The sequence below is a fragment of the Grammomys surdaster genome, unplaced genomic scaffold (genome assembly GCF_004785775.1).
Source record: "Grammomys surdaster isolate TR1022 unplaced genomic scaffold, NIH_TR_1.0 1057, whole genome shotgun sequence".
Lineage (NCBI taxonomy): Eukaryota > Metazoa > Chordata > Mammalia > Rodentia > Muridae > Grammomys > Grammomys surdaster.
Genome location: NW_021605476.1, coordinates 105,461 through 115,450, shown reverse-complemented (window position 1 = coordinate 115,450; position 9,990 = coordinate 105,461).

Here is a 9,990-nt window from a genome sequence, read left to right as displayed (position 1 = left end):
TCATCAGACTTGAAAACAGCCACTATAATTTTTTTAATAGGGAGCCATTCCCTATAATTTTTTAAAATTTTTATTTATTTATTTATTTATTTATTTATTTATTTATTTTGGTTTTTCAAGACAGGGTTTCTCTGTGTAGCCCTGGCTGTCCTGGAACTCACTCTGTAGACCAGGCTGGCCTCGAAGTCAGAAATCTGCCTGGCTCTGCCTCCCAAGTGCTGGGATTAAAGATGTGTGCCACCACTGCCCGGCTTTTTTTATATATATATAAATTTTTTTATGGTACAGTAATTCAAACCCAGGTTGCTCCTGCTGGTCTACATCCCAGCCATCCACTTATTTATTTAGAAACAAGTTCTCATTGAGTTGCCTAGGCTGGCCTTTAACTTACTCTGTAGCATAGGCAGTTCTTGAATTCCTCTTTCTTTGGCTTCAGGCTCCACTGTCTCTAGAGTGACAGGCCTGCACTACCATAGCTGCCTATAGCTCTGTCATTCAAACTCAAAGCCTAAAAATACCTCAGAGTGCTGTTTAAAGATGCCATACAGAGAACTCAAAGAATTCCAGGAGTGTTTAGGCACTGAATTACTTGTGTGTTCTTCAGTGACTGGCTGGGAGGCAAGGCTCCAAATAATTATGATGTGAACTCCAGATATGCTTGTTCAAACGATTCCCCTCTATTTTTCACCTCTCTACTGCCAGAGCACCAAGCACTTGAGGTCATTAGCATGGCCCATCGTGGAGACTGTGAAGCAAGAATAACTGGCTTCTTATGTACAATGAATGTCTTCAACATGCAATCAAGACTACGAGTCCTGCCTCAGAGTAATATTTATAAATGGATCAATATTCACATAGGATTAAAGGGAAAGAATTCCGTCAAAATAACCGTAAATGGGAAATAATAGCATATACACCCACATGAGTTTAGCAGACCTAATGCCTTCTGTGATTTCAAAGTAGCAATAGGCATACACAATGTTTTGAATTATCTTCAATGGTAAGAAAATAGGAACAACACTGTGGTTTGATTTAGTCACAGTTACTGTAATGCCTCCTGGTTTATTGTGCACATATGTGATCAAGAAAAACATTACATTTCTGCTAGAAGTTAAGAGAAATAAAGATATAATCACTTTTCTATCAAAGTTCCTAGATCTCCTCTATGTATGCTATAGAGCAAATCTGGGAGACAGAGTAACTGTGTGTCACTGAGACACCCGTGGGAAGAGTTATGATCTTGCAGATCAGAAGACAATGAAATGGTTTCACAATAAAATCGAGCAAAAACTGAAGATAGCAGGTGTGACAGAACTGTGTGTTCCGCCCTGTAAGTCTCTGAAAGTATGCCCGGCCTGCTTCTTCCTGAAGAATGGCTTACCTCTTTCCCAACAAGCTTGGACAGAACAAACCCAGAGAAAGGATGAAGCAAGCAGAGTGATACAGAGCAGCAGTGTCCCAGGACTGGCCCCATGCAGCCCAGAGTGTATCAGGCTCATGCCACACCTGAGTCCCTCTTACATGCTCACCATGGGGTCACAGGCTCAGACCACACCTCCAAGGACAGGGAGGTCACCATGTGCCTAGGAGAAAGGACTGCCACTACTCTGTCAAAAAGTTGGACATATGTAAGTGACTTACCAGAGCAGGACATAGGTGAAGGTCTTGCCTTCTACTCAGCAAGCAAAGAGAGGGAAACGCCACGGGTTACATGTGTCCTGTAGGAGGCGCTCAAGGTCCTCTGTCTGTGGTCCTCTTTAAAACCCTTTGTTGTAAAGCCTCATAACAGGGATTCCAGCCCACCTTTCTGATGTTTGCTCCTTTGTCCCATGGATGACGTTCTGTTCTCTTTCACACAAACACACACACACACACACACACACACAAACATTCAACACATACAAACACATACCATTTTCTGTAGGCTGCAGCATTTCCCATGATCCCTCTTGGCTTCTGTGGATATAATTCCTCTAGGTGGCCCCTCCACACCCCTACGGATGGAACTGAGGCCCCTTCTGTTTCCAAATGGGGCACATAATGACTTGAGCTCTAGAGCCAAAATGCCTGTGTTTATTCTAAAATAGTAAGTTTTATTTCCTTGTGGTGACATCTCTAAAATAGGGATTGTAATAGGATTTTCTCACTAGGGCTGATATAAGAATTTTTAAAAATATCCACCGCATGGTGGTAGTGCATGCTGGTAATGCCTGGCACCTTAGAGGTTGAGGCAGGAGCATTAGGAAGGCAGAGTCATCCTTGTCTACATAGCAAGTTCTAGGACAGCCTGGGTTATATAAGACTTTGTTCTCAAAACCAGAGACCAACCCTCACCAACAAAACTAAAGAGTCACTGTGTTTGTGAGAGGATCAGATGAGTGTCTGGCACAAAAAAAAACGTATAAAATACCAGCCATTATTTCTCTGATAGCTGAGGATAACACATGTAAGAGAACTTTGTCTTCGTGGTTGTAGAAATAAAAATCGAGTCTAAAGCATAAACTCTCAGACAAAAGTTTTAATTTGAAAGCTATAGCAGTTAAAGGGAGAGAGCGTAAGACTGACTGGAGGAGATCCTGGCCCTTCGATGAGGACGGGGAAGAACAGGCATTGTATCGAGTTATTGAGATGGCCTGAAATCTTATCACTCTTACTAGTTGAGAAGAGATATATAGGGGAGCTTGTAAGAGTTGGGTCTCTTCTTCCACTGTGTGGATCCTGGGGATTGAGTTCAGAGTTGCCAGGCGCCTTTGCCCGCTTAACCATCTTGCTGACCCAAGAGGATTTTTCTACACAAGGTCTAGGTCAGTGGGGAGGTGGTTCCTGGAGATGGCTGGTATGATTGTTGTCACTGAGATGTGGAAGGGCATAAGGTCAGGCAAATTCATACTCTGTTGGTAAGAGAGGAGGGATGTATGTAGTAGAGGGGAGGTCTCAGCTGCCCGTCCTAGGGCTCTCCCTCCTCTCCCTCTTCTGAGCTTGCCTTCTAACTCACTGCCAGCACCACTGAGATTATAGATATGTGGGAATGCTACAGCTGATCTCTAGGGTCATTACAAGAGGACTTACCATCTCTCATCTTCATGAACGTTTTACTTCTCATTGCAGTGTTGGAAAGGAGGAGATTGAAGATCACAAATAGGAAGGAAGCGGACAATGATGAGAACAGATCTGTTCTAGGGCTGAGGGCAGGGGTCTGGGTACAAATCCAAGCCCATAAGAATACACTGATTCTTACTCAAGGGAACATCCTAGGATCCCTGGATTGCAAGACCTAGTCTAGGGAACACAGGCCGAGTTTCTGTCACATTGGCCAGAGGGTGGCAGTAACTGACTGTACACAACCAGCCAGTGCTGATGAAGAGGCAGGTATCTGGCTTTTTGGCTCCTTCCATATGAAAGACAATGAGAGCCTTCTACTAAGTCATTGTGGACCATGAGCAAGAACCTCACAGGCCTCAGTTTCCTTAAGTTCAAATGAAGATCATTATCTCATGGCTTAGCTCCTGGTGGCTTCTGATGTGAAATTCCCAGAGTGGAGTATAAACATCACCCAAGACACAACTCTCAGGCATTGCCCAAGACCTGGAGTCATCTGTGTTGGACGGCCCTCTGAAAGGTATATGATACTGGCCACTATGTGAGAGCTATTTCTCTGGAGTAAATGAGGAGGAGAACCAGGTGCCACTGAGAATTTTTGTTTAGCTCTGAAACATGCAGGAATCTCCATAGAGCCTGGAAAGAGGCAGATGGAAGCCCCGTATTCTTTAGATTCATCAGCTGCTAGTCAGAGTGGCTCATGGCTGCCTACTGTTCATGGATGTCTTACCACTGTTTACTAACTAGGCCTAAGCAAGGCTGGCTGGGGATATTCAAAGGATTAGATTTCCTTGTCCCCGAAGAGTTCACAGTGACTCTACCTCACCAGGACTCCAGGCCATCTTCACCAAAGATCATCCATCTGATTAGAAACGTTTCATTTATCTGATTCTCCCTGTATCAGAGGCTTATGAATTATATCTCATTACTCTATAGAAAAGAAAATGTGATAAAACCGGAGTACAATACAAGGAGGTAAAGCCACAAAGTGGGAAGACTGTACCCAGGTCCCCATGTATCCTTACAGCCTGGCTTTCTGCTCCTGTGCTTGAGGTGGTCATAGCCTACAAAGACAGGGCAGGAGATTAGGACCCATGCCCCTCCTCCACAGCCTGCACCGACTCTCTTCAAAACTGAGTAACAGGAGCTGCAGAGATGGCTCAGTGGTTAAGAGCACTGACTGTTGCCAAAGGGCAGGGTTTGATTCCCAGCACTCAGATGGTTGCTCACAACCATCTGTAACTCCAGTTCCAGAAGATCAGATGCCCTCTTCTGACCTCTGCAGGCACCATGCACATATGTGGTACACAAACAGACAAAACACACCCCCCCCACACACACACAAAATGTCAACAAACAAAAGAATAACAATCAGGATCGAACTCATCCTGCTGGAAGCCAAAGTGCAACTCGAGGGCCCTGGCCTGGTGTTGGTGGAGGAAGTTCCCACTATGTATAAAGTTCTGCTGTAACCTGGCCCACACCATTTATTTACACACACAAGAAGCAGCAACGCCAAGCTGCACAAGAGTCTGAGGGCAAGAAGGTGGACAAGGGGCCAGCCATGATGAGCCTGCCAGCCCCAAACTGATGCTATGATCCTGTGCCAAACTCTGCCAGGGATGAGGGAGGAGACCTTGATAGTCAAGTCTGAAGAAGGAAGTAGAGAGGGACCTACCAGGGTGATAAGAAACCCAGAGCTGCAGAGAGAGATGAAAGAGTTTCTGTGGTGGGCTGGCAGATGCTGACTAACTCTTGGGGTGGGTGGAGGCCAGCAACAATAATACCCATTTTAAAACCCATTACCAGCTAGGGCTGGAGAGATGGCTCCGTGGTTAAGAGCAGTAGCTGCTCTTCCAAGAGGGCTCAGGTTCAATTCCCAGTACCCACATGGCAGTTTATGACTTTCTGTAACTCCAGTTCCAGGGCGGTATCTGACATCCTCACACAAACATACGTGCAATCACATCACCAATGCACATCAAATAAAAATAAATATGGCTCCTGTACACCTCTGAGTGGACCCAGTGGACCCAGCGGACACAGAGTGCGTGACCCTGATGCATCCACTCAGGAGCCTGTTGGGAAGAAACGTTCTGAGAAGAGCTAGGTGTGGTGACTATAAGGTTGGGAAAAGGGAGTTTGGGGCAGTTGGAAAGTTAAGGACACAGTAGGGACAGCAGGTCTGAAATGCTGAGCAGAGTGAACTCAGGGAAGAGAATTCATCTCCCTGAGCCCTCCTTCCTGCTGCTACTTATACAGAGGTTGCTGCCAGGAAGGGCTGCCAGCCTGGGAAAGTTCCACATGCCATATCAAATGCTGAAAAGACAAAGGGGATTTAAGACACCAAAGGTGGCTTTAAAAGAGTCGCACTACAACTTCCCCAATAAACCCTAACTCAGAGAAGGTAAGTGAGCTGATGCCACCAGCTAAAAACCCCATCCTGTCACTGCTTCTGGGATGCTGCAGGACTGAGGGGAATCCTGGGAGATCTTGCTATTCAGGGATACCTGCCAGCCTAAAAGGCTGTGTGACACAGCAGCCAGTCTCCTGTAAGAGCCACTGTCTGTCACTTCACTTCTGAGCCCTAACTGTGAGCACTTCTTGGCTTGGAAAGGCAGCAGACTGTGGGCCCCTGCCTAAGCCCTCCCTGTCTTCAGTTCTTTATCTAGCTAGTTCTTTCTCTTGGCTATGAGAGTCTTTTGATTTTACCTGGTTCACCTGAGCTGTACATGGGAATGCACTTTCCACTGGTGCTACTATCCTGGTTTGATTTTAAATTTATTTATCTTTACTAATTTGTTTAATTTATTTATTTTTGAGTTTTCAAGATGGGGTAGCCTTGGATGTCACGGAACTTCCTCTGTAGATCAGACTGGCCTCAACCTCAGAGATCCTCCTGCCTCTGCCTCTGGAGTACTGGGATTAAAGTTGTGCACCACCACTGCCCGGCTTTAATTTATGTTTTGTCAACATGGCACAGCCTAGAGTCATCTTAGAAGAAGGAACCTCAGTTGAGGATTTGCTCTGATCACATTAGCCTGTGGCCATATCTGTGAGAAACTGTCTTAATTGATGATGAATGTGGATGAGGGAGAGCCCCGCCCACTGGCTATAAAAAAGTTGGCTGAGTCAGCAGTAGTGGAGCACGCCTTTAATCCTAGCACGTGGGAAGCGGATCTCTGAGTTCGAGGCCAGCTTGGTCTACAGAGCGAGATGCAGGACAGCCAAGATTACACACAACGATATCCTGTCTCGAAAAACCAAAACCCAACCAAAGAAAGCTGACTGAGCATGAGATAGTGAGTAAGCCAGTAATCGGCTTCCTCCTTGGTTCCTGCTTGAATTTCTACCTTCCCTCAGTGACTGATTATGACCTGAAGTGAGCCAAATTAACCCTTTCCTTCCCAAGTAGCTTTTTGACCAGAGTCTTACCACAATAACACAAACCAAACCATAACAGTCACAGTGACTGTACCTCCTCCTGTACTCTATACAGCACAGGTCACTTTTTGAACATCACTCTGCCCTTCAGCTTTACCTCTCAGCTCAGTGGCAGCCTTTGGATCTGTGATGGCTAACCTTGGTTGTCAACTTGAGTCTCTAGAATCAACTGGTTTAGCTGCTCAAGGCATGCTTGTGTGGGAATTTCTTCACTAGATTGAGGGGGGAAGCAGGTTAAGTGGGGAAGACTGGCTTTGGTTTTCCCTGGCTTCCCTGCAGAAAAGTTATTCTGAATAGAGCTGGAGGTGAAGGGACTAATCTAGGTTCTCCATGGATCTTGTTCTAGACCTCTGCAGAATTTATGGGGATAGAGGAATAAGGGAAAGAGGCCCCACCTACAGGCACCTGCTCAGACTGCTAAGTGGGAAGCTGAGGACCTGTTCTATGTATGTCTCAGAAGACTGAGGCAAGACAGTTTTGACCCAAGAAATGGCTGAAAAAAAAACCCTATAGTCTTTGCCTGCAGGGATCTAGGAAGTAGGACTGAATGGGTGCTAAGCCTCCTCAACAGAGTGGCAGAAATACCAGTTATAGGGGTGTGGTGCATATGGGCTCTGACCCCAAAGGAGGAACAACCAAAAGACCAGCCACAGAAAGTTGTTGGCAGACCAGAATATAGGCAGAAGCATAACCCAGGGTGGGGGCTGCCTCACTGGTACTTCTGTCCTGGGGGATGTATACACTACATCTGAGCAGTTAAACACAGGATCATCAGCCTGGACACGAGCACAGGTGGCTGGCCAGCCACCCCTCACCACCTCCTGCCATGATTTCTGACTTGTTCTTGTTGCTGAGTTGTTGCTGTTGGGTGGCTGCAAAGGAAGGACAGCAGGAGCCTCAAAACCAGACAGATTCCACCTTCCAACAATTGCCCAACCACACCAAGCTTTCCTCTATAGCCTTCACCCTCAGCAACCAGACCTGGGGCTTCCTGCTGTGCACAGCTGGTAAAGTCAGGCAAGACTTACCCAGAGCTGGAGAACCACCACATACACTTCCTTGGGGGAAACAGACTCATGTCTCTCCCCTGTCCCTACAAAGAAGACACCAAGGACAGACCAAAATAACAACTCCACCCCAGTCAAGCCTGGTGAACCAATGAGCTTATTTGACTTACTTACAGCAGCATGGGAGATGGGGTTACATACAGGAGTGTGAGTAACCCCAAAACAGCTGATCATCAAGTCAAGGCTCTAGCCTGGATGAGGCTGTCCTCATAGCTGCATAGATGGAGTCCCCTCTCAGTTACCCTCTCATACTTCATATATTGCAGTACCTTCTGAGACCGCAAGACTTGCAGGTGGGCCCAAATTACATACAGCCTTGTCTCAGTCGGGGTTTCTATTCCTGAACAAACATCATGATCATGATCAAGAAGCAAGTTGAGAAAGGAAAGGATTTATTCAGCTTACACTTCCACACTGTTGTTAATCACCAAAGGAAGTCAAGAAAGGACTGAAACTCACACAGGGCAGGATTCTGGAGGCAGAGTTGATGCAGAGGCCATGGAGGGATGTTACTTACCGGCTTGCTTCCCCTGGCTTGCTCAGCCTGCTTTCTTATAGAACCCAAGACCACCAGCCCAGGGATGGCACCACCCACAATGAGCTGGGCTCTTCCCCCATGATCACTAATTGAGAAAATGCCTTACAGCTGGATCTCATGAAGGCATTTCCTCAAGGGAGGCTCCTTTCTATGTGATGACTCCAGCTTGCATCAAGTTGACACACAAAACCAGCCAGTACAAGCCTGTAGAGAGGCATAGGAAAGAGGGGCTGGAACCTTGTGGGGTGGGGGGTGTCTGGTCATCCTCCCCAGACCCTCCTTCTATGAGGGGAGGTCAACAGACCCAGTTGATCTTATGGATCTCTTGCAAGTAGTCCTTGCTGCTCCAATGAAGGTGGTGATGTCTGTTTGTTCAGAGGGCAATATTTCAAAGCACAGACTACGGTCTGGAATGAGGCCCGTCTCTCTGGCTCAGAATTCACATACTTCATAATCCAGCCCCGTCATGCACAGCCCTCCTGAGGATGTTATTCTGCTAGGGAGTGCCAGAAATCCTCAGAAACCCCAGCCCTCAACCTTCCCAGCCATGACTTCGAGGGATAACCTGCAAGAGTTCTGGGTGCAGAAGGTCCCTAAGGCAGGCAACCTAGCCTCATGACGTGGTTCCAAGACATGCAACCAGAGAAAGACTCATGGGGAAAGTGGACCAGGGCCAGAATAGGCTGGACTCTGGGCTTAGCTCTGTTAAATTTTCTATGGCAACCAGGCTGAGGCTACCCGGGAAAGCCTATAGGAGGAGCTAAGGGGATCCCAGCAGGAAGTGGGCTTGGCAGTCCAGAACTGGTGAAGCTATGCGCTTCCTCTCTGCACTGCATTCCCTTCCAGCCTGGTGACCACATAGCACCCTCTCTCCGGAACCCGCTATGACTCTCCTGCTAGACCTGGACGGCTGTTCTCTGCTCCCGTCTTACCGTTGTCCTTAAGCCAAGAGAAAGGCTGCCTTCTAGCCTGGCCTCTTACAAGTGATTTCTCCTCTTTGAGCCTGTTTCCCCCGTGTAAAATGGAGATTGCTTTTCCCTCGGTTGCTAGATTCAGGCTCCCCAGAATCTGTAGCTTGTCACTCAACACTTGCTTCACAAGAAGTGCTCTGTAGACAGAAGTTTAGTGACAGAGTCTTTGGTTCCTGTTTTGAATCTTGCATTTGCTAAATGCAAAGCCAGTTCTGAAGAGAAGGTGTGGCCCACAAAAGATCCTGCCAACAACAGGGCAGGAATGTAACTGGCACCTCTCCTTCCCTCGTCCCTCCTCTTCCAGCCTGGGCCACGCTTCAGTGACCTATAATCTATGATTTCCTGGCTGCAGGCATTCCCTCTGTAACTGTGCTGGCAGGACTGAAGCTATTCCAGAGCTACCTGTGTCTCTGGTGTTTTGTAGTATCTGATAGTGAGACAACGGACCCAAAGGACTTGGAATTTCCCAGAGAATCCTACGCTGGGGAAGGAAAAACTAAAGCCCTGGTGCCAGCCAAAGGAAGAGTTTGTTCCCGAGGGAGAAGTGTCATACAGTTCTGACCACTCCCCGGACACTTGCAGGGAAGGCTGGAGCAGAGACAGTAATGGGTCACCATAGCTGGGACCAGGCCGTGGCCAGGACTGCTTAGCTATGCACACCTCTCACCTTCTACTTAAGTCTAACCTCATGCCAGGACCCCAAAGATAGACTTGAGATGAGAATAGTTTCTATACTTCTTTAATTGTTTCTCCTGTCAATGTGGCTATATTGAATAAATCTCCACTTTCTCTGATTCCTCTCTCTCTCTCTCTCTCTCTCTCTCCCTCTCTCTCTGTCTCCCTCTCCCTCTCCCTCTCCCTCTCTCTCTCT